General features: G+C 39.6%; 1 long non-coding RNA gene across 2 annotated transcripts in view; it reads left to right on the top strand.

Annotated features, from left to right (window-relative positions):
- Positions 1-566: 566 nt before the first annotated feature.
- The window catches only part of LOC138741700 (uncharacterized), a 65367-nt gene continuing 39395 nt past the window's right edge, over positions 567-26538 (top strand). For both annotated transcript variants that reach the window (XR_011343677.1, XR_011343678.1), the window contains exon 1: positions 567-664. This is a non-coding gene — a long non-coding RNA (uncharacterized lncRNA). The remainder of the gene's footprint in view (positions 665-26538) is intronic.

Here is a 26538-nt window from a genome sequence, read left to right on the forward strand (position 1 = left end):
TCCGTTTTGAAGGGTGGGAGGAAACCAGACAACCCAGAGGATACCCACGCAGACATGGGGAGAACATACAATCTTCTTACAGACACTGCCTGATTTGAACCATAGTCGCTAGTGCTGTAACAAATGTTGCACTAAACTTTGCGCTGACTGTGTCACCTGTATGGAAAATTTAATTTATTTCTCTATGCTTCTTTATCTGATGAGTCCCACTTTGCTGAAGGAACTGAGCACACCCTCACAAAAACATTTTCGCTGAAGATCCCTACTCCTCTGGTGGATATAGGGATGTATTCGCTGTTGTGAAATCACAAAGTTTTTTCTTCCATTTCCCATTGCTGGGAGGGACAATTTTATGTATTTCATGCCAGGCTCTTCTTTTCGTGGGTATATTGGGTTTTCTGGTCCTCTGATCCATCCGTTGTTCCATTGAGTAAGTGTGGGAGCTGTCTTCCTCTCCCCTGCTGCCTCTGGCTCCTCTGCGGTGTCAGACTGTGAACTACTGCTGTCATCTCCATGACAACTGTCCTTTAAAAGAAAACAAAGCCCCATTCTGTTGTCCTGCAATATGTTGGGAGGTTCCCAAGATCTATATTATCTCTTCCTTCTGATGTAAAGCATCGGCAAACCAGGTCCAAATGGATTTTCAAGAGTGATCAAATTAGTGGTAAGCATGTAAAATAGCTACTCTCTCTCTCTCTCTCTCTCTCTCTCTCTAGGCAGTCTCTTTTCCTATCTTTTGTGGCTGGCTAACTCAGAGCTGAATGCAGGTCCCAGCACCTTTTACCATTTGGCTACTGGTTAAACTTGCTCCCAGATTCTCCCAAGTGAAATATCCCTTACCAATATGTAGGAAATTGCTGCAGAGAATATGCAAGTAAGCACCTCACAGCAATTTTTTCAGTATCAGAATCAGAATTTATTGTTATGAACATGTCGAGAAATGTGTGGTTTTGCAGCAGCAAACATTTATACAAACCACATGACAAACTAAATAATAATACTGTTGTGCAAGGAAAAGAAAAAGACAAAGTAAGGCAGTGTCTATGGATCATTGATCATTCAGGAATCTGGTGACAGCAGGGAAGAAGCTGTCCTTGTGCTGCTGAGTGCTTGACTTTAGGCTCCTGCACCTTTTTCCCGATGGTAGCAGAGTGAAAATGGTGTGGCCTGGGTGAAACACATAAGACTTGGCTTCTTGTAGCTTCAAAGTAATTTTCAGTTTTGAAGATTTTTTTTTGTCATTTGAATTTGAAATTTTGCTTTGGATTGTTGCCAGTAAAATTTAGCCATTATAATGCAGAAAAATGCCACAGAATGCTTGATGGGAGTGAAATCAGTTTGTGGACATACCTGGAATGTAACACCAAGATTAGTCAATAATATCCCAACTGCCAACAATAAAACTCATGCCATCTGAATAGCTAATCTCAATGGATTGTACATATCAGCAAGATCTCTTTGTTTTGTAATGGAATTTTGAGTTTATAATATTTGTCGGATGTCTGCATTTCACAATGTAAAATATATTCAAGTTCTTACATGGCAATTTATTCAGTCTGAGTTTCTCCAGAATTTTTTTTTAATCCTTCATAATTCCTTCATTTGCTGGTCTTTCTGGTCCCCTCGGCACTATTTTGGAAAAGGTTGAAAGCATTTTATTCTACTTTGTCACAAATCTCATTCATAATAGTGTCTCAAAAAGAAGAAATTTGGCCCATGAGGGTTATGGTGAAACAAAACTGTGAAAAAATATCCCATGAGAGGAATGGGAAGCTTAACCATGTTATTTTCTCAAGCTTTTCAAATCTCTGCATCCTATACTGCAGCCAATATGGTTTGTGATGACAGTTTCGGTGACACATGGCACAGTGCAAAACTTTTTTCAACATCAGCTCTAATTAATATTTCAAAGCAGTTTAATTTAAAAACTCAACAGTCAGTGGGGTGGAATCTGTTTGGGTCTTAAAATGAAATCTGTAATAAATACAGTTAATTACTTGTTTAAAGTAACACTCAAATGGGCTAAACACAATCTGCTGGAGAAGCTCAGCATCAGTAGGAGAAAAAGAATGGTTGATGTTTCACGCTGATCGAGACTGGTGATGTGGAGAAGAGAAGTATCTCACTTCTATCTCTTCCCTCAAGATCTACAATCAAGTGCCATTGTTTCTTCCTCCTCACACCCCATTAAAATCATCCTTCAGATTTTGGCTCCATCCTCTTTCCCATTGTACAGTTCCTTCCCACGCCCCTCACCATTGGCAACCTCCGATTTCCTGGTCCCCACTGTTTCATCTTCACCATGGATGTTCTGTCCGTCCAGACTTCTTTCTCCTATCAGAAAGGTCTCAATGCTCTTCACCTTTCAGGAACAAAATTCTGAGCAGTTTCCCTCCACCAATACCCTCAGCCAACTGGTATAACCTGTTCTCACCCTTATACATTCTCTTTCCCACCTCTCATTCCCTTCAAATCAAGGTGCAGCCATGGACAATTGCGTGGGCCCCAGCTGTGCCTACCTTCTTTATGTGGCTACATGAAGAGTCTTTGATTTGAACCTCATGCAGCACCATCTCTCAACACTTCCTCTGTTACATTGGTGAGAGCATCCTGCTCCTGTGAAGAACTCATTAATTTTATCACCTTTGTCCCAAACTTCTGTCCTGCTCTGAAATTCACGTGGACCATTTCTGACACTTCCCTTCCCCAATCGCTCTGACTTCATCTCAGGAAAAAAGAACTGTTCCAACTTTCACTACAAATCTAACAACTCTCACAGCTACTTCAACTACACCTCCTCTCACACGGTCCCATCTCCTTCTTCCAGTTCTCCTCCTCTGCTGGACACTGAAATATCCTCCTTTTTTTTCAAATAGAGAGTCTTCCCTTCACTAATAAAGCCAACTGTCCCATGTTCTCTGACTCGAAGTTCTGTTCTTACCCTCACTCCCTTCAAACAGAACAAACATAGTGTTCATTGCTTCCTTTCACCTCAGAATCCATATTCTCCATCATTTCTGCCAACCACAACTAGAGCCCACCAGCAGACACATCCATCCCTCCTTGCCCCTTTCTGCTTTTCACAAGGATCAGCCTGTGATTCTCTTGTTTGCTTATCCCTCCCCAGCCACCTCTCTGTGACCTCTCATGCTTTTCCCTGCAAGTGCAGGAAGTGTAACATCTCCTCCCTCCCTCATTACCATCGAGGTAATAGTGCTTTAATGTGAAGCAATCATTCACATGCAACCCCTTCAACTCCATCTGCTGCATTCAGTGCTCCTGATGTAGCCTCCATGTATCAGTGAGACTAATTGCAGACGGGGAGGATGCTCAGGCTCTTTGGCCAGCCTGAGGTCCTGATTGCATGCCATTCCGATTTCTCTTCCTCTTTCTGCATTGACCTGTCTGTACTGGGCCTTCTTCACTGCCTGAATAAAGCCCAATGTTAATGAGAGAAACAACTCCTGGGCAGTCCACAGCCCAATAGTATGAAGATAGAACTTCATGTGGGACAAGTTTTGAAGATGCAAATTTTGAAGGATCCAAGAGTATTTTTATTGGGAGATATTTCCCAATTGAAGTTAGATATTTATCAAAAGAAGGTTTTAAGTATAGCTATGGCAATAGAAAATAAATCTATAGCTGTAACATGGAAATCTGGTGATATTATGAGTTGAATAGATGACAAATGGAACTATTAAATTGTATATCATTAGAGAGAATAATGTATAATTTATGAAACCAACCAGAAAAATTTGATAAGATTTGAAAACCTTTATGGATTTTATTGCTATGACTTTACCTGCAGCGTCCATCACACCCCCATTCAACCCCGTCCTAATTAGTTATGATTTAAGACTTTTATGTAAATTGCAATTAATTAATTACAAGATATAGGTTTATTAGACAGGCGTTTTCTTTTCTTTCTTTTTTCCCTTTTTTTTGGGGAGGTAGGGAGAAAATATATAAAAATTGTATTATTTTTGTCTCGTAATGTTATAATTTTCATGTTATGGATAAATACTGTATACGTTTTGATGCAAATGGAAAATAAAATTTTCAGAAAAAAAGTAGAGTTTCATGTAATAGGCCCCCTTTTTCTTCTTCTACACTATTTTTTTTGTTATTCTTCTCCCCCTTTTACTTTTGCACTTGATGGATTTTTTTCTCTCTGTATTGCATCATCAATTTGTTTTATTTTACTTGTTTACACGTGAACATTGAGTTCAGATTTTTTTACACTACCAGTAAGTAGTAAATTCTGCCTTCCCCGCAAGATAAAAGAATCTCCAGGTTTTATGTGATGTCATGTACATGGACTAACAATAAATCTGAATCTTTGTTGCTCCCTTTTCCATCCCCTCACTGAGCTCCCCCATTCATTTTCATCCCCCTCCTTTGTTCCATCTTTATTTTCCCACTGGATTCTTCTGCTCTCTCCCCACATCTCCCTACTTTGGTTCCATCTGGTCCCTCTTGACTCCACCATCCTCACCTTCTCATCTTATCATATTCCAGCATTGGCAGTCTAATCATCCCTGCATGACATTTTCCTCCTGTGTTTTTTTTTTCCTCTGCCTTTGTCTAGCATCTGCTAATCAAATGCTTCAAAGTCATGTTTCACTTCTCCCTGGATTACCAATCTCACATGGGGCCCCTATCCCGTCCCTTCCATCCTGTCCTCTTGACTCTAGTTTCTCTTCACTAAATACACAGCCTCAAATAAGGGTCTTGGCCTGAAATGACCATCATTCTTTTTCTGCCACTGCTTGACACGCTGATTTCTGCTAAACGTGGGACTAGGAGGGTGGGGATTTGCTACGGCTTGGACTAGTAGGGCCGAACTGGCCTGTTCTGTGCTGTAAGTGGTTATATGGTTATATATGGATTGTGTTTGCCTTAGATTTCAATGTCTGCAGTATCCAGTGTGTCTTGAAATTACATCATTTCACTTCTTGGGTTGGTACACAGATCAAATTCAGCTTGGGAAAAAGGTTTAAGTTATGGTGCAGAGGTAATAGAACAAGATAATAATCACAAAATGAACAGAAAAAAAAGTTTCAGAATGTATAAAAACCACACAACTGAAATATCAACCATGCCCTTACTCATTAGTTTGACATTTCAACACTTGGACAAATGATGGGCCTGCTTGGTACTAAACTGATTTATGAGGGTGATCTGTATTCAGAATTTTTACTCCTTAATTAAATTCCAGTGACTTTCATCAATGAGGTAATTCCAATATTACAATTTTTTCTCTCTCCAAGAATGATGAGTCAAAAGAATTGAAAGGAGAAAGAGTATCTGTGAATAATTAGGATGAGTATGTGGGATAGCAAGATGGTTGACAGGGAAGGGAGCTCAATGTCATGTTAATGAAATCTGAATTTTAATGAGGATTTTCAGACAACTTGCATGCTTCTGAAATTGAGAAAATGTAAGGTTGAAGAAGGCAGGAAATGTTAGAAAGTTTTTTTTTAAATGTAGATTTCAGTGTAATTATTTGAGCATAAATGGGAAGATAGAGTATAACTCTTACATTAAACCCAAAATAAATCTATGTTGATTGAGATTTGAGAGCTAAAGCTGAATTATTAAAATTGATATCTTCTACATCATAATCAATGAGAGAAAAAAAAATTGTTGCATGACACTCATCCTTGTATGGATCATTTAAAGATATACCTACGACCCCAGCATAATAATAGGCAGTTTTCCTCCTACTAAAACAAATTCTGTCAGTCAAACAGAGCACATATCACCAGGGCTTGTGTTTATGGTAACTTTTACATGAGTGAATTAAATGCCTTTTTCATGCTTGAGATTTACAGTGGTTGATGATCTAGTTCAATGCATATTCCAGCTTCCAGGCAAAATCTTCAGTTCATGTTGCAATGTGATCTCAATTATGACATATTACTCTTGACTTTATGAATTAGCATTCTTAATTTTCACATCTCAAAACAGCCTAATTGCCATTTATAGCCAGTCTCTCTGTGAATTTTTAAATTTTATCACTTCTGCAAAATTTCTGCAAAATGTGATGATTCTCTCTTTCTCAGCCTGTTGAGTTCCTTGCGAAAGGAAAGCGATAAATTCAAAATTTCAAGCCTGGTTACTACTTTTAGTAGAAACACAATGCTGGAGAAGCTCAGCAAGTCACACCATGTCCTTTATATTAGCAAAGATCAAAACACATATCCAATGTTTCAGGCTTAAGCCCTTCATCAAGGTAGGATAAGAGGGCTCAAGCCCAAAACATTGGTTATGTATCTTGATCTTTGCTATATAAAGGACACAGTGTGACTTGCTGAGTTTCTCCAGCATTATGTTTTTACTTCAAGCATGGTGCCTGCAGAGTTTTGTATTTTACTTATGGTTACTTGTCTTACTTGATCAACCCATCAAATTAGTTCTTAAGTACTTAAACCTTTTTTTTAAGTGAAACGTGATTGAATTGTCCTGCCACAAATAAATTTGAACAGATAGTTAGCAAATCAGTTCATAATTCTGAATGAGAATAACCACTCAGTGCTCCCAACCCATAATTCTTGGCCATTTTTTTAAGGATTGCAAATGCTTAGGTATATTTTAACTTGTCCTTGAATACTGCATATTCTTTGGCTTGGCTTCGCAGACGAAGATTTATGGAGGGGGTAAAAAGTCCACGTCAGCTGCAGGCTCGTTTGTGGCTGACAAGTCCGATGCGGGACAGGCAGACACGGTTGCAGCGGTTGCAGGGGAAAATTGGTGGGTTGGGGTTGGGTGTTGGGTTTTTCCTCCTTTGTCTTTTGACAGTGAGGTGGGCTCTGCGGTCTTCTTCAAAGGAGGTTGCTGCCCGCCGAACTGTGAGGCGCCAAGATGCACGGTTTGAGGCGTTATCAGCCCACTGGCGGTGGTCAATGTGGCAGGCACCAAGACATATCTAATGAAACACAATAGGTTGCAGATGCTTTTATTGTAGTAAAAATACCAACATGCTGGAGGAACTCAGCTGGTCTTTTTAGCATCAATAGGAGACAAAGATATATGGTCAACATTTTAGGCCTGAGACCTTCAGTCCGAAATGTCAGCAATATATCTTTGTTTCCTATAGATGTTGAAAAGACCAGCTGTGTTCCTCCATCATTTCAGTGTTCTTACTAACTGACATACGGAAAACTGGCATTGGTCTATTATTCTTTCTAATATATATTCATGATCTGGATTTAAAATTGCAGAATAAAATAGTTGAATAATGTGTAATGCTAAATTTGAATGATAAAAATGGTGGAATAAATATCAGAAAAAATAGCGACTGTCAGATAAAGAGCCTTAAAGAAAAATGCATGTTAAAAATTGGAAAAGAAACTCAATGGGGTTATTCTAGTTCAGGAGATAAGAAAATGAATCAAGACACTCCTTCCTCAAAGTCCTATTGACTGAGAGTCAAAAATGTACAATTTTGGTGAGATTATTTTCATGCATGATTTACATTTTGAATTTATGGTGCAGTTGGTCTGTTTAGGATCTCCCTCATTTCTTTTGTTTCATGCGTAGATGAAGACTCTGTTCAAGAGGATCACTTTTGTTCTTTGCCTTCCTTTTGCTCTCAATATCTATACTGAAGCCCTGGGTATTTTCCTTCTCATTGTCTGCCAGAGCAACCTCTTGCCTTCTTTTAGCTCTCCTGTTTTCTATCTTAAGCATTTTCTTGCATTTCATATTCTCTTCAAGTTGCTAATTCATTCTTTGCTGCTAATAGCCATGAACCACCTTCGTCTTCACCAGGGCATCAATAGCTCTTTAAAAAATCAAGATTCCTTATCCTGTTAGTTTTGCCTTTAATTCTGACAGGAACAAACCAACACTGTATTCTTAAAATGTCACCTTTGAAGAGCTTCCTCTTTGCAAGCACTCCTTTGTCCAGAACTAACGTCTCTCAATCCAAACTTGCCAGATCAGTTCTGATGCCATGAAAATTCCTTTATTCCAATTTAGAATCTTAGCCCTTTCCATAATTATCTTGAACTAATGGCATTATGATCACGAGATCCAAAGTGTTCCATAGACACACTTCTGTCAACTGCCCTGTCTTGTTTCCTAATAGGAGATCCAGTATTGCACTCTCTCCAGGTGAGACCTCGATATATTAATCAAGGAAATTTACTTAAACAATTTGACAAACTCCAACTCATCCAGCTTTGGTAAAGCATGGGAGTCCTAGTCAACATTTAGAAAAATCACCCAACAATCACAATAGATTTTTTTTCCCAACTATCTCTCTACAAATTTGCTTGTCCAATTCCTGTTGACTATTGATCATCGATAATATACTTCCATCAATTCATCATCCCATTCTCATTCCTTAGTTACACCCCTGAAGCTTCAGTTGATAAGGCCTTATCTGTACTGTCTGAACACTGCTGTGACATTTTCCCTGACCTCAACACCACCACTCCCTCTTTCATCCCTCCCCGTCTATCATTACTAAAACAATGGATCCCCAGAATATGGAGCTGGCAGTTCTGCACCTCCTACAATCAAGTCTTATTGATGGCCACAATGTCACAATTCCATGTGCTCATCCATGCACAATGCTCATGCCCCCTTTTCTACAATATCTATTGTTTTGAACTAGAGGTAGCTCATAACCACCATGCTCAAACTTCTTTTTTCTATTTTTGTCTGCAGGCTTAATATCAACCACTCCACTATCTGCTCTCGAGCTCTGGTTCCCAATCCCCTGCAATTCAAATTTGAAACTCCAGGAGCAGAACAAGCAAATCTTCTCGCAAGCTTAATGGTCCCCCGCCAGTTTAGATGTAATCCGTCCCACCTTCCCTGGAAGAGGGAGCCATGATCCAAAAATCTGAAGCTCTCCCTCCTGCACCATCACCTTATCCATATTTTAAGCTGCATTGTCCTCCTATATCTGATCTCACTTGCACATGACGAGGGCAGCAATCCTGAGATCACAAATCTGAAAGTTCTTCCCTTTAACATAGTACCTGTTTTTACTGCACCGCCATTTTTTTTTAACTTGCAATGTTCCTAATTTTCTATATCCTGCAAGGTTAGTATACGCTGTCCTGGCTGTATTCCCAATGTTTATTTTGTGCAAAAAGAAAATGACCTTGCTAGACCTCAACCTGCTTATCATTGCCAAAGGCTTGGCAAGTTGAACAATGTTAACCATGTGAAAAACATCCTGAAAGAATAATTCTAGATTCAACTCTTGGATAATTCACTAAGTCAGTTTGGATAATGCTTTTTTCATGACTGTTCTGTTATAATTAGCAATGAGGGAAACATTGAATGTCTGTTAAAAAAAGAGATGATAAATTCAAGAAAACTAATCGTAAAACTGAATTTTCAGTCTTTGAAGAATATTAATGTAAACAAACCTCAAAGATGTAAGTAACAATAATAGAAATAAGAAGTTTTATCCACATAAGGAGTTAAATACAAAAGTCTCCAGTTACTGTGAATGAAGTAAAAACACAATGTTGGAGAAACTTGGCAGGTTAAATAGTGTACTTTATGTGACAAAGATAAAGATAGATAACCAATGTTTCAGGCTTGAACCCTTCATCAGCAGGCAGGCTAAGTTGATGTAATTTCATTTCCTGCCCGACATTCATAACCTTGATTTAAAAAAAAACTTTCTTTCTGTGTTGAAATAACTTGATGAAGCAATCTCCACAGTCTTCTGTGATAGGGAATGCCAAAGATTTACTTCCCTTTGAGAGAAGAGATACCTTTTCATCCCAGTCTTTTGAGATTATGTCTCCAAATTTCACTGACCAGAGGCGATATACTGTGTATATTAGCCTCATCGTCGAATTTTTTGGACCATTTTTGGGGGTAAAAAAAAAAGGGGCATTGATTTTTGCACGTGTTAAACTTCTAACCTGTATCAATCAAAGCATCGGGAGCTCAGATGGCCAGGTCGGAATGGTAAGTTCATGGTTGGGGAACTGGTAGCACAGATGGATGGGCGACCGGGATGAGGTTCTGTGGTCAGGAGCTCGGATGGGCAGATGCTGAGGTGAGGATCTGAGGTCAGGGTGTCGGGAGCTCAGATGGGCAGGCAGCTGAGGCAACAAATGCAGGGGGGAGGGGGGGGTCGACTTTTACATGAGTCATACAAAACACGCACAAATTTTAAGGCAAAATAGTTGGAGGGGGGCGGTGACTATTACACGGTATCGACAATGACAATTACACGAGTATATACAATAATCAGAATGTCAATGAACTCCAGATTCTTCAGTATCATGTATATTTCAATAAACAACTCTCATTCTCCTAAACACCAGATAAGCATGTGCCCAATCCATTCCATCCACCTTTATGAGACAATTTCATTTCAGGAATCAATTGAGTACTTCTTCTCTGCGTTATCTCCAATGCAAGTAAACACCTCCTTAACTAAGGAGACCAAAGCTGAATGCAATGCCCCATATGTGATCCCATCTCAGTCCAGACCAATTGTAGTGAGACTTCCTTAAATTAAGAGTAAAACCTGAAAGTCTGCAGACACTATGGTTGAAGTAAAAACCCTGGAGAAACTCAGCACATCAAACATTGTACTTTGTGTGGCAAAGATAAAGGTACATAATCAATGTTTTAGGGTTAAGCCTTTCATCAAGGCATGAGCATTTTACCCATACCCTGATGAAGGGCCCAAGCCCGAAACACTGGCCATTCACCTCCATCTTTGCAACATAAAATAAGCCGCTCGACCAGCTGAGCCTCTCCAGCATGGTGTCCCTACTTTGAACTGATTGAACTGTTTATTGTCATGTGTACCCCAGTACAATAAAGAAGCTTCATTTTGCAGGCTACCTAGGCAAGTCAGCCCTTAGAGAAAGTTGTGAAATAATCAACAAACAGTGTGGGTAGTAGTGGTACAATAGTCAAGCAATGAATGGCGTGGAGACAGTACAAAAATAATGCTTGAAGTAGATAAGAATGTAGTAAAAATCACGGCAAAGCATCTTTGTCAGTGCGAGATCCATTTCAGAGTCTGGTAAAAGCTGGGAAGTAAACCACAAAAGTCTGCAGACACTGTGGTTGAAGTAAGAACACAATGCTTTTAACTTCACAATGCTGGAGAGGCTCACCTGGTCGAGTGGCGTACTTTATATAGCAAAGATGGAGATGCATGGCCAACGTTTCATGCTTGGGCCTTTCATCAGGATATGGGCAAAAAGATCATGCCTTGAAGAAGGGTTCAGGCTCAAAACATTGGTTATCTATCATTATCTATTTTGCTTAAACTTTGATGAAGGGCTCAAGCCTGAAACATTGGTTATGTATCTTTATCTTTGCTACACAAAGTACACTTTTTGACCTGCTGAGTTTCTTCAGCATTGTGTTTCTCGACTTGACCTTCATTTGTTGGAGAAACATGCCACTGGCCTTTCTTATGCTCTAGAGCCATACGGTACAGAAATGTCTTTCAATCATCATGTCTCTGCTGACCATCTAGAAGCAATCTATACAAACCTTATTTCCCAGCACTCAAGCCATATGTATATTGCTGTGTCAATGGTAGGTTTTTGCTAACCATGGACAAGGTTACACAGTTTTTCCAGAATACTAGCATTATATAGCCTCACACAAACTAAATTTAATTCTCCTTTATTTTATTTTGATGAATATATAATATATGTATAACTTGTATAGATAAGCTTAATCTTTGGAATAATTATACAGTCAATTAGGTGCTATGATGGTGGTGTTAAATTTCCATGGAGTAATTATGAGTAAAAAACTTTGAAGTTTTTGAAAGGATAAGCATTCAAAGAAAACACATTGTTGTTCAATTTATCTGTGGACACGAAGGTGACTCTGCAGTCCCAGTATGGAAATGTAGAGTCCAGCACAATTGGGGCATGGGAAGGCCATTGTTGTAATAACTGTGGCTGCTGCTTTGTGATGCTGTTCATGGTTTTTAGTCAGTTTTTGACAGCGCCTGTCTTCAAAACTGGTGTAGGCATCATTGCACAGAGCTCGACAGCGGGATCTGTCAGCAGCTACAGTTTCTAGTTCTCTTGGCTTGATGTCACAGTAGCGTAGGGTTTCCTTCACAACGTCTTTATAACGCTTGTGTGGATGACCTTGAGGTAATAGAGCAGCTGGTGAGGCAAATGGAGGTCATTCATTCTGATGACGTGCCCCATCCACCGCATCTGGGCTCTGATGATCATGGTCTCAATGCTGGTGGACTTTCACATGACCCAAATCCTCCAAGTTGGAGACATGATCTTGCCAACAGATGCCAAGGATGGAAAGGAAGGCTCAGGTGTGAAATTTCTCCATTTGTTTGATGTGACAGAGCCCAGGTCTCACATCCATATAAGGAAGGGAAGACCACATTTCTGTAGACATTCAGCTTTGTGGGGATGCAGATGTTGTGTTGATTAAGCACTCTGGCACACAGTCTCTCCAGAGCTTGGCTTGCCTAGCTGATCCTGGAGTCAATTTCTTTGTTGCAGGTGGCAAGTGTTGGTGCTGAATCTCTATAAGAATGGTGTCCTTCCACTCATTTGTGCATTTTCATGTTAAGTCCCTCTCAAATGCTAGCAAAACCAACTGGGCCTTTCTTTTGTAGAGCATTGCACGTCTGTGGTCTGAAAATACGTTTCTCAGAGTAGAGAATGAATTCTCAAACATTGCTGTGGAGGCCCCGAATGTTAAGGCATATTTGAGAGCAGTCAGTACACTGGGCATTTCAATCAGATGTGGGTCATACTTTCAGAGGATGTGCTCTATAGTCCCCTTCAACTGGCTGTGATTGTTTTTGTGAGCTGAGAAACTGTTCAGCAAACTTGTACTCTATCTCAATTATAGGCAATCATGACAGGTCCATAATATGCTTCGCAGCCTTTACATCAAGAAATGTATCACTTTCTGGATTTAGTGAAATAAGTGCACGAGCCAGTTGTGAGTTGCACTTGCTGAATCTGTAATCTATCTCTCCAAGCACTGAATCAATGGCTTTGTAGTTCAGTCTACAGTTTTGCTTTAACATCATCTTCATCCCTGTGTCCTGTAGTTCCCATAATGATATAATCACCCATAATCGTGTTCGCTTTGCGTCTCCATTTGGTGATTGCGGGTCTCAGCGTTGCACTGGTAGCCGTAGCCATCCCATTAAACCCCTTGTCACAATGGACTTTCCTTACACAAAGTATTGCACTAGCCGTGATATTTAAACATCTCAAAGTCAGTGTCCTCTTTCTGTAAAAAGCTTGTTTGGTAGGTCCATCAGGGCAAGAATTGTGTGCACTAACTTGGCAATGAATGAGAAAATGGGGTCCGTCATCTTGCGCAGCAGGCCCACAGCCTCCATTTGTATCTCTGCAGAATAGACCAGCACAGAGTCAATCCCACTAGTCAAAAGAGATCTATGTCATCAAAGGATTTTAGAATGTCTGACACAGTGGCAAGGTGTCCCGTCTATCTCTGTCCCAGAAGGTCTTTAGTATGCACACCCTTATAGTGAACAGCAATTGTGGGCTTCCTGCAGAATTTGTAGAGGGCATCACACACATGAATGAATGAAATCCACTGCAGCTTTCTCTGCTAGCATTGCGTGTACTACCACTAAGTGTAGTTGATGGTTAAGACAATGCACATAAGGTATCTCACAACCTCATTGATCTTGTAGTAGTTTCTGGATGCCACATTTCATCAGAGTAGCCCCATCAAATACCTGACTTAGGATCTTTGATGTGTCCAGTTCAACTTCATTTAGTTCTGCTAATGTTGTTGCATCACCTTTGCTAGCTGTTGCCATGGTTAGCAGGCACTCTGTGACCTCATGTGACTCATTTACAAATCGAATGACGATCTATATATTTTCAAACCTGGTGGGTTCACAGGTTTTATCTACTTTCAAAGTATAATAGTAGTCGACTACTTTTGCCACTATAACCTCTGTCACCACACTGCTGACTGTACCTACGAGTTTATTTTGCATGTCGTGACAGGTGTTCGTGGCATTACGAGGGATCGTTTTCACAAACTCAGCCAATTCATGGTCCTTTTTAAGCATATAATTCAGTAAAGAGAGGAAACGTCCACTCCTCCACTCCAACATGTTATCAAAAGCCTCTATCTCTCCTCGTAAAAGGGAAACTGGTTTTCCGCCAAAAATCCGCGATCATCGATGAGAGAGGAAACACAATACCTGTTCTTTCATAGTTGTTCTACATTGACAAATGTTGAAATCTCTTTTCCAGTATTGACATGCCTCTGCTGCTCCATCCACAGTGTATAGCAAGAGATATGCTCCTTTGAAGAGTTGTGTTTATGAAAACCCCAATCTCTCTCCAAAGTATTTTTCCAGTTATGAAAGCCCACACTCACAACAGCCGTCAATGTCTGAGACTTCAGAGTGGTGCAGGACAGCCAACAGCAAACACAAAACCCTGCATCGGCTTTGAAATTGTATTCAAGCCAATCTCTATTGTGATACCAAATGGAGACAAATGAACATTTCCTACTACTGAAAATGCTGGCAGAGTACTGTTGTAAGACAATTTAGTTTGGGTGGTCAGTCCCAAGGTCATCTCTGGCTCTGGCTTGTCTTGCATAGCTTATACTTATTTTCTTTCTTTGGCTTGGCTTCGCGGACGAAGATTTATGGAGGGGGTAAAAAGTCCACGTCAGCTGCAGGCTCGTCTGTGGCTGACCAGTCCGATGCGGGACAGGCAGACACGATTGCAGCGGTTGCAAGGGAAAATTGGTTGGTTGGGGTTGGGTGTTGGGTTTTTCCTCCTTTGCCTTTTGTCAGTGAGGTGGGCTCTGCAGTCTTCTTCAAAGGAGGCTGCTGCCCGCCAAACTGTGAGGCGCCAAGATGCACGGTTTGAGGCGTTATCAGCCCACTGGCGGTGGTCAATGTGGCAGGCACCAAGAGATTTCTTTAGGCAGTCCTTATTTTAGCAGGTGCATAATAGCTGCTCGTAGAAGGAGGCTCTTGCTTGTGGTGGAGCTATAGGAGGCCTTGAAGAAGCAGATAAATCCACCCATTTTCTTATATCCATTTCCATTATGTATGTGTCTTTAAGAATTGATTCACAACAGAGGAACGGTAAGCACACTTTATTCAAGTTTATCTCTGATGGGCACAATGCTCGCTATCCCGATGCAACTTCCATTATGACATCACGTGCGGAGGTACATTCCACAAATTACAGCATAACTTCCTTTCTGACATCACGCATGTATGTAATTTTCACTTTTTATTCCTGTTTTTATTTTATTTTATTTCATTTAGCAAAAAGGTTAGTTTTAATATGATAAATATAATTTTATTTTAAAAGGTTTTGTGCCAAAGGCTTGGCCTGCAATGGGTGCATGGGTGGGGGGGGGGCACAATGACTCAATTGGGGGGCAAAGCCCGCAATGCCTCCCCTTGGCGCTGGCCGTGGGAGTAACTGTTGGTAGTGATCCATCAGCAGTCGTGATGATCAGATATAGTTGCGTATGAACCGTGTGAAGATGCTATGTCTATACATGACAGTGTTCCCTGTTGCAAATTCGTTGATAAACCATGTCCGGACTCATTATTTCTTGGACTATCCAAACTTGTTCTCACCATCACAAATGCACTGAGGATTGTCTTCCAGTCTTGCATCTACGAGAAGACATGGCGGACATTAACCACAATTAGTGACACATCAACCTGGAGTCCTGCATGACTTTATATTTCTTTTGTTAAAATTGTAGTCCCTGACCTGTGAAATTTGCAGATTAATCTCTGTTCTTGCCTACATTTCATCTGTCTGCTCGCCATCATGCTTAACAAACTAAAAATGATCAAAAGAAGTAAGATTAATGTAGGGTCATGATAATCCACTTGGAACTGGTGTAAAATGATCAGGCATTATCAAACATGACTATTATGTGTCCATATGCAACCAAACACAAAACAGATTTTCAAGTGCACACAGCATTTATAAACGAAAAACCATCTCAAAGCCTTGCTTTAATCTGCTCTAAGATGACCTTTTATCCCATGTAGTTTTTCATGTGTGATGTTTTCATGTTTTTTTTTCCCTATAACCTTCTCCTAATCCCCAGTCACGGATGAAGTATTGATTTTTTTTTTCAGTTTTGTCTTAAGATGAGGTTTAATTGAAGGTCACTATGTGCATCCCATTCAGATACACTACCTGTGATATATTATCTTTGCTCAACAGACACCATCTCAATAAGCTCATAATCTCAGGCTTTGAGCCTTATGGCGGGGGATTGCAGAAATATACTGGACTAAGCAAAACATGAGAAGATTGACCTACAAATATAAAGTCACAAATTCATGCAGTGCTTGTACGGGTTCTATTGAGAGTGACTAGCATGTAAAAAAAAATGTCATCACAATGCTGCTGGAGCGGAGACAACGCTGCTGGAAGCGTTCTAGGAGCCGTGGGTGATGCCGGTAGAGGACCCATGATTCGGAGCCGAACAGGAGTGTGGGTATGACAACGGCTCTGTATACGCTAATCTTTGTGAGGTTTTTCAGTTGGTTGTTTTTCCAGACTCTTTTGTGTAGTCTTCCAAAGGCGCTATTTGCCTTGGCGAGTCTGTTGTCTATCTCGTTGTCGATCCTTGCATCCGATGAAATGGTGCAGCCGAGATAGGTAAACTGGTTGACCGTTTTGAGTTTTGTGTGCCCGATGGAGATGTGGGGGGGCTGGTAGTCATGGTGGGAAGCTGGCTGATGGAGGACCTCAGTTTTCTTCAGGCTGACTTCCAGGCCAAACATTTTGGCAGTTTCCGCAAAACAGGACGTCAAGCGCTGAAGAGCTGGCTCTGAATGGGCAACTAAAGTGGCATCATCTGCAAAGTGTAGTTCACGGACAAGTTGCTCTTGTGTCTTGGTGTGAGCTTGCAGGCGCCTCAGATTGAAGAGACTGCCATCCGTGCGGTACCGGATGTAAACAGCGTCTTCATTGTTGAGGTTTTTCATGGCTTGTTTCAGTATCATGCTGAAGAAGATTGAAAAGAGGGTTGGTGCAAGAACGCAGCCTTGCTTCACGCCATTGTCAATGGAGAAGGGTTCGGAGAGCTCATTGCTGTATCTGACCCAACCTTGTTGGTTTTCGTGCAGTTGGATAACCATGTTGAGGAACTTTGGGGGGCATCCGAGGCGCTCTAGTATTTGCCAAATCCCTTTCCTGCTCACGGTGTCGAAGGCTTTGGTGAGGTCAACAAAGGTGATGTAGAGTCCTTTGTTTTGTTCTCTGCACTTTTCTTGGAGCTGTCTGAGGGCAAAGACCATGTCAGTAGTTCCTCTGTTTGCACGAAAGCCGCACTATGATTCTGGGAGAACATTCTCGGCGACACTAGGTATTATTCTATTTAGGAGAATCCTAGCGAAGATTTTGCCTGAAATGGAGAGCAGCGTGATTCCCCTGTAGTTTGAGCAGTCTGATTTCTCGCCTTTGTTTTTGTACAGGGTGATGATGATGGCATCACGAAGGTCCTGAGGCAGCTTTCCTTGGTCCCAGCAGAGCTTGAAACTCATGCAGTTTGGCATGCAGAGTTTTGCCGCCAGCCTTCCAGACCTCTGGGGGGATTCCATCCATACCTGCTGCTTTGCCACTTTTCAGTTGTTCAATTGCCTTATATGTCTCTTCCCAGGTGAGGACCTCATCCAGCTCTAGCCTTAGGGGCTGTTGAGGGAGCTGGAGCAGGGCGGATTCTTGGACTGAGCAGTTGGCACTGAAAAGAGATTGGAAGTGTTCTGACCATCGGTTGAGGATGGAGATCTTGTCGCTGAGGAGGACTTTGGCGTCTGAGCTGCGCAGCGGGCTTTGGACTTGGGGTGAGGGGCCGTACACAGCTGCTACTTTATAATATAAACACAAGACACAGCAGCTGGTAGATGGTCTGATGACCTGAAACAACACCTCTTGTCCGGTCTAAGTATAACCCATTGAGATAGACACAACATTTTTCAATTTTAGATCACCTTTACCTCTGATGTTCCTCACTCAATCCACTTCAGTCCTTTCATTTTTGGCCCTGCACCCCTCCTGATTGCATCCACAGATAACCCATGTTTCACCCAACAGATCCTCTCCCTGACCTTTTATACATCCCCCCTGATGGTTTCCATCATCATCTTTCTTATGTAACAGATTGCAGCGCTAGTTGCCTTCATGTCCCTGATTTTCACCATCCAGCCACTGGCTCTCTCGACCTGGCTCCATCTACCTTTGTCCTCTTCGTCTGCTTCCACCTCTCTTTGCCTCCAAACTCCACCACTTCCTCATCTGCATGTTGTTCTCTCTTTTAATCTTTATTACTGGTTTTTAAATGAAGAAAGGGAAACAAAACTGAAAATATGTGTGTGTGTAGATTATATATAATATATATACTTTTTAAGATAAAACTTAAACAATATAAACTTGTTCCCTCCTCCACTGCAATGGGTGTAAATAAAAAAAATCTAAAGAATATTTATATATAAAAAAACACCTAACTTACTCTAATTTAAAAAAAAACTAACAAAAAAAAAGTTTATCCTGAGGGTTACATATATTTTGTATTTTTTCATTCATGGATTAAAAAAACAAAGGTAAGATTATATCTCATCTTGAAGAGTAAATACATCTAATTGCATTAGAAACATTTATATCATATGAAAATAAGACATAAAAGGTCACCATGTATCTTCAGATTTCATCAATGAATAAATCTATTTTATAATATGAGAAAATCATTAAAATAATGTTGGAGGTCTTGAGTCTTTCCATTTGAATAGGATGGCTCTTCTAGCCAGTGATGTAGAGAAGGTCACAACCTGTTGAACAGGTGTAGAAAAACTCCCCATCTCTGAGTCAATAACCCCGAAAAGAGCAGTTATTTGATTGGGTCGTAGCTCGACCGAGAGTATGGTTGAAAAAATATTTAAAAATTATTTCCAATAGTTTTAAAAGGATGAAGAAGACCAAAACATATCTGTCACAAATAGGGTTAATATTAGAAAAAGAATACTAGCCAATTTATCTTTGGACATGTGAACAGGATGCACCACTTTGAATTGCATTAATGAATGTCGGGCATATATAGAAGATGTATGGTATTTACTAGTTTAAAAATCTTGTCCCATAGATTGTCAAATAAGGGTCTTGTAAGTTCCAGTTTTGAAGCCTTTTTAATGGAAAATCCAGTAATATGGTATTTAAGACATTTCTAATCTGAAAAAAAATTGAGAAAAATCAGTATTTAATCAATCATATTTACTTGCAAGCTGTTCAAATGACATTAAACAATCATCCTTAAATAAATTTGCAAAAGAAACAATATCTTTGATTTTCCATATAAAGAAAGATTGATCAATTATTGATTATCAAAAAAAAGTAATTATGAGAGAGAGCACTAGATAAGACATTTTTTAATTAAATTTAAAGAAAAATCCTAAATTGGAACCAGATTTGCAATATATGTTTGAATATTGGATTAGGTATATTTTTATTGATATTGGAAAAGCGAAATGGAAGAGAGGCCCTCAATAAAGACACCACTGAATACTGCTGTATAGACCTCAATTCCAGATCTGCCCATAATGGACAATCCAATTTATCAGAATAAAAAATCCAAAAGGTGACATAGCGAATATTAGCAGCCCAATAATAAAATCTAAAATTAGGTAAGGTCATACAAAGATTTATCTTTAATTTTTGTGAATGTAATTTACTATATCTAGGGGTTTTGATCTTCCAAATAAAGGAAGAAATCTTTGAGACAATATTATTAAAAAAATATCCTGGGATGAAAACTGGAATCACTTGGAATAAACATAAAAACAGGTAATATTATCATTTTAACTGTATTAATATGACATTAAAGATAATGATAAAGAAGGGCATCTAATAAGACAATATCATGTATTCAAATAAAGGAGAAATACTGGGTTTATATAAATCTTTAAATCTTTTAGTACTTTTAACCCCAAAGTGTGTGAAATTATCTCTAATAATCTTTAATGGAATGAGTGTAGATAGGGTCCTGCATATTAAATCAGAAAAAGTTCACTTTTATGAAGGTTTAATTTATATCCAGAGAAAGAGTTGAATTGAGAAAACACAGATAACATAACTGTGATAGATTGTTTGGGATCTGAAATATAAACTAATAATTCATCTCCTTACAAAGAAACCTCTGCCTGTCATTCTCCACCCTTTCTTGATCCAACTCTCATTTCCTGCCCTCTTCTCTATTCTTTAATCTCTGCACTCTGAGTTCTAATGCAGTGTTTCGACCAAACATTCAACTTTCCTTCCCCCCTCTGCCCATAGATTCTTCATGCCCTGCTTCAGTGGTTCATTTTTCCTGTACCAATAAAAATGGTTGACCTGAAACTAATTGCATGACATGACATTTATTCCTGAATAATTTTTATGATTTTTTACATATTTAAATTTTTAGACCTACAGCGCAGTAACAGGCTCTTTCAGCCCACGAGCCATTACCACCCAATCACACTCCAATTGACCTGAAGGGTAGGAGGAAAGCAGAGCCCACGGGAGAAACCCTCACAGACTCAGGAAGAATGCACAAACTCCTTACAGACAGTGGAGGATTCGGAACCCTTTCCCGATTGCTGTCAGTAACAGTGTTGTGCAACCGCTACACTAACCGTGCCACCCTAATATATTGACTTTCTTTTCCTTTACTGTATTCAATGTGAGTGTTGTCAAGCAAGCTGATCATAAAAAAAGTGGTACTTTGAAGTTTCTTGAAGAATAGCTGTTATTTCATAAACTAAACAAACTTCAACAAGGAGATGTTGCTGAAGACAGAAATGAAAACTTGAAAAAGTGAATGGTCATATAAGTGATTGCAATCATCTGCATTCCATCTAGTTTCATTCGACCCCGTCCTCACTCCATCCCCTACAGTCTCCCTCCTTCCCAAGCTGTGTTCCCTTTAGCTTTCTCGTGTATGATGCGTTGATCCACTTTTCTTGATCCCAGCTCTTTATCGTTGCCTTGCTGTGAACCTAAAATGAACAGGTTATCCTGAATGTGTTTGCCATCTACACATGTACAAGCCCATGTTTGTGCTTGATAATGATCATGAATCTTATTGTCATATAGTTCGTGCAATGTACTTATGCCCTGAAAGTCTACCTTGCTGCAGCAGAACATACTTCATAAAAAAAACAACTAAATATATTATATTAAAATGAAGAGATAAAAAATAGAAAAGAAATCTAGATAATATATATTTATGTTTTCCAAATTGCAAGAAGAAAATGGATGCAACAATAGAGCAGACATCTTCATACATGGTCAGACCAATATGTGATCAGTATGACAAAGGAATCTTCGAGGGTCTATTAGTTATTGGAGATCAGCAGCAATATCAAGGATCCACACCACCCAGCATGCACTCTGTTCTTGTAATTACCATTAGGGAAGAGGTATAGGTGCCACAAGACTCACACCACCGGTTTAAAGAACAGCTGCTACCTCTCCACCCACAGACTCCTCAACCACAACTCAACCAGGAACTCATTGAAGGTCTCTTACTTTTGCACTTTATTTTATGTTTGCTTTCCTCCTCTCTATGTTGCAACAGTCAGTTGTTTACATTTGTTTATTTACATGTACATTGTGTACGGGTTTTTATTTGCACTACCAATAAGTGGTAATTCTGTCTAGCCTGCAGGAAAAAGGATTTCAGGGTTGTATGTGATGTCATGTACATACTCTGACAATAAATCTGAATCTTAATCAGTTGGAACAAAGCTGTTCTTGAATCTAAAGGCGATGGTTTTCTGACTTCTGTGCCTTTTTTTCCCAAAGGTAGTGGTGAGAAGAGTTGTGACTTCCGTGGTTGAGGTCTGTTATTGTAATGATAAAGTGCTAATGATCCTCCTGACCACCAGAGGGAGTTCAAGATGAGATTGTGGCAGCTTGGGTTGGATTCAAGATGGATTTCTCCACACAGTTGTGAATGAGTTCTATAGCTAATAAATTATAGATTCTTCCATAAAAAACCCAAGTTTATTACAATATAGGAAACATCACATGGTACCAGGAGTGTGAAGCATGGGTATCAGTCATTATCAGCAGAGATATGGAGAGTATAAATACCCTGATGCTGTAAATTGAACTAGAATTGTTGACCATGAGAGAACGTTGTTCAAACAAAGATTCATGCTGTACCTGCAAGTTATTGGACTCTATAGCAAACTTGATGCATGGAATATTGCACTGCTACTTACTGTGGTGGTACCTCAAGCACTAAAAGTTTTCAGTTCATTTGTTTTTGTCAAGGCAACTGGCCAGGCAATTGTGATAAGGTTATTGAGATGTCTGATGAAAACTGTTCACCAAAGTAAAATGAAGCATTCAAGAGGTATGTGTTTTGCTCACACACGCAGCTGCAGGGAGAGAGCTTTGATACTTTTTTTAATGGACTTGACATTAAAAGCAAGAACATGCAATTTTGGATCGCTGCAAGATTCAATAATCCGTGATCAAATTGTGTTTGGATTATTGATAAAGTGAGAGAGAGGTTGCTGCAAGAGACAGAGCTTCCCTTAGCTGGAGATGTGAAGATATGCTATGCCAGTGAATGAGCTCTGCAGCACACGAAGAAGTTTGGTGAGAGTGCGAAAGCCGGTGAAAACAAAGGCATAGCAATCGCCACAGTGAATGTCCATACACATGAACAAAAAATGAAATATAGGAAACAACAAAAAAATGGAGAGACTGTCAAGTGCAAATGATGTGGCACTAAACAGGCACCAAAACGATCCCCAGCCTATGGAAAAGTTTGTAATAAGTGCAAAGGGCAGAATTATTATGCAAAGCAATGATTCTCCTGCATTTGTCTCAACAAGAATTTAGATTCAAATAAATATGAGACAATTTGATTTTGGACAAATGAGCCCTATGCACAACTTTAAATTGCAACAGACATTGACAGGCATGGAGGGATGTGGAGTCAACCAATTTAAAAATTAAATCCCAAATCTCATCTGACAATGAAATGCTTAAATCCTGTTCCCAGGCAGTTTTGATTTTGTCAAGAGGGACATGTCTTAAACCTGCCAACTTATCATAGATAACAGATATTAAACTTTGATTGAGAGTTGTAAACTAAGAAATACATCAACATGTTGGTATCAGGAACCCCAAGAAAGTTAGGTATCTGAGAATGGAGAAAGTGCCTCATTTTTAGATATCTGAAAAAAAAAACAGGTATTTGGTAGGTTTTACTTTTCAGAAAGTTGTTCAAATGATGCAAAAATGTTATCTCTAAAAAGATCTTTAAAACACTTAATACCCATTCTATGCCATTCTTGAAATGCAGAATCATGTAATGAAGGTTGAAAGAGATGACTGGATAGAATAGGACTTTAAAGAGAGAAATCATGGAATCCAAAATGTTTTCTGAACTGAGTCCATATTTTCGTATGTGTAATAACTGGATTATCAATTGATTTATCTGGAGAGAAAAGAAATGAGAATCTAAGATGTGCTGGAATGGAAAGGTTTTTAACAGAGTGCAACTCCATTGCTACCCATGATGGACAGTCAACTATAGTTGTTCTAAAAAAAAACAAGTTTCTTTATTACAATAAAAGAAACATCACATTTGTGATGCCGGCAGCCTTCTTGGGGCAGTGCCTCACATAGATGTCTTCAATCGATGAGATGTCAGAGCTGTGATGGACCTGGCCATTTTTGCTACTTCTACAACCTCCTGGGTTCCTGGGCACACACATTACTAAATCAGGCTGTGATGCTTGAAATAGTTGCAGTTCACTTTCCTGAAAACGACTTTCTTTTTAGTAATAGAAGCTTGAAACTTTTTAAAAATTATCTTGCATTTTTCTGGAAGAAAAGCTGATAAAATGAATTTAAAAATTAATGAGATGTCTGCTTTATGGAGCAAAATGGAGAATTGCATAAACCACAATCATTTTTCATCAGAAAATATGATGAAGGTTTTGGCAATTCCACATCAGATGAAACTCTTATTAACTTTTTCCGCCTAATGTGTCCATGCTGGCCAAGTTGCCCACTTATGCTACTTCCAGTTGCTTGCATTTGATCCACATCCATGAACCTATCTCAATGTCTTTTAAATGCTGCAATTGAACCTACCTCTACCACTTCCCCAGCTGGGAGGAGGGGGGTGCTGGAATAGAGAGAGAGAGAGAGCGAGAGAGAGAGAGGAGCAAGAAAAAAAAGATACTTTTTAACCATTTCTCTGAGGACCTGGGATACACACTTTATCTGCAATGGTCATCCAAGTATCTGATAGTTCAAGTCGCCACCTCAGCCTTCAGAGTGAGGCCCAGGCAAACTAGAGGAACAGCACCTCATCTTCTGCCTGGGTAATCTACGGTTAATGGTACAAACATTGCTTTTTCCAATTTAAGCTAACATGGAAGTTACCTTCTGATCTGCCTCAGATTCTCCATCCTCCCTTTTTTTTAATCTCCTTGTCCATCAACCCACAATTTGCTCCCCATCTCCTCCTGGTTCGATCCACCTCCACTCAAGCATCTCACCAACTGGATCCTATCTTATTTAATCTTTTCCACAAGGGCAGCATGGCTAGGGTAGCAGTTAGCACAATGCTATTACAGCACCAGTGACCCAGCTTCAAATGCAGCATTGTCTATAAGGAGTTTGCACCGTGTGTGTGTGTGCGTGCACACGATACTTGGGCATTCCAGTGGTGCTGGCATCATAGGGGAACCCCTGGCTAAGGTACCATGTGGGATTGACGGATTAGGTGTTGATTGACAGTGGGGGTGCCAACTGATGGGAGAGAGTGACTGACGGGGGGGGGGGGGAGTGGTGGTTGATAGTGGGTGGTGACTAACTGGGGGGGGCGCGACTGACTGCCGGTGGGGATGGGGGAGAGTTACCGTGAATGTGTGATGCGTCACTTACCGCGTCATCATGGGGGTGGTATCCCCCTTAAATTGCCAGGTTAATTCCCCCTGCAGTTTCCAGCACCTTTGCTCCAGTAATTGCACCTGGGTCCCACGAGGTCTACCCAGGTGCTGCAGCTTATTAAGAGCCTAATGATGTACTTTTGAAGTGTCAGTGACTGCTATAGGAAACCAGGCAGCAATATCGCTTCCAAAGTACCAATGGAAATAATTCTTAGGGATGTCTGTCAATGGTATTCACTCTTCCATAGTGTAGAGCGGCTCGGCCATGCCGCTGAATTTTAATATTTTGCAAAATACTGAAATTATCTGGACAAATGAATAAAATTGGTAGGTTGATTAAAAATTTCCTTTGAGATTCCTTCCAGTCCTGATTTAAATTCCATTGATCCAAATAAAATAAAATTGTCAAAGGCTGCTTTGGGCACTTTATATGAAATCAAAGAGAAATGTGGTATTATTTTTTTATTACTCTTCCAAGGAAAAAAAACAGCTTGATTCAGCAATTTTTAAGTGCATACGTGTGAATTTGGTCTTGCATGAGATTCAAAATTTAAGGACATGAACAGGGATTTTAAAAAAATGTAAACAGTTAAATGCCACTCTTGTTTTGATGGTGAAAAGTGAAAAAAAAAATTCAAGGTAAATTCTTGAGATTGAAGCAATTTATTTTACTTATAAATGATATTATTGCAACCAGAAATGTAATACTCAACGTGCGATCTGTGGGTAATTCTTTTGTGTCCAAGAACAGTAAAGATTCAGAAATCAGATGAAAAGCTTTGTTGTAAGAGCGGGGATTTCTTGGTTCATCTTTTATATTTGATCAACAAATAATTTTTAATCATTTTAAATAATGAAACTTTAATTCAGATTATGTGCAAATTTAAAAAAAATTGGATAAACAGAAACTGTTGTTCTAAGGGACACCTGATGTGTGACCTTAAACATTCATTGCTTATTCAGTGTTAATTTTTGAATTGTAAATTAACTGTTGGCTTGAATCCAAAATGGATAAGGTAATGCTGCACAAATTACTTGAGAAATTCAATTTATGAAAATCAATGCACCAGCCTTCTAAAATGAGTTTTGTTCTTATTTCAATGGAATTCTCATTAGTATATTGTAATATATACACAGAATGGTAAAAATTACGTAAATTACTGATGGTCCAACCAAGCCTTTCTCTGCAAACGTCCTTACACTGCTTAAAGCCCTCGCTCCAGCGGAGTCTTTCATCCTTTCTATCTTGTTACACTGAAATATATACAGATTTACTCAAGCAAACAGTTCCCCATCCTTCCACTTTTTGAACAACAATGAATCAGAAAGAAGAACAGAAGTACTCTTTCTGTTGCTTCAACAGACAGGACTGTTCTGCCTCATTAATATATAAACTAACCCAGATAAAAGTTTAAAAAAAAGATCCACTGCTTGCAAAAATAGTCCCAAATGGCTGATGCCTGAGGAATAGATTTAATTAAAAGCTTATGACAAAATGAAAACAAATAATTATATTGGCTTTGTGCCTTTGTCTGTAGATTAATGCCCCATTTGAATAGGATGGAAGAAATGGCATATCAAACAATTGGAAATTAAAACTAAAG

This window comes from Narcine bancroftii, chromosome 8, assembly GCF_036971445.1.
Source record: "Narcine bancroftii isolate sNarBan1 chromosome 8, sNarBan1.hap1, whole genome shotgun sequence".
Classification (NCBI taxonomy): domain Eukaryota; kingdom Metazoa; phylum Chordata; class Chondrichthyes; order Torpediniformes; family Narcinidae; genus Narcine; species Narcine bancroftii.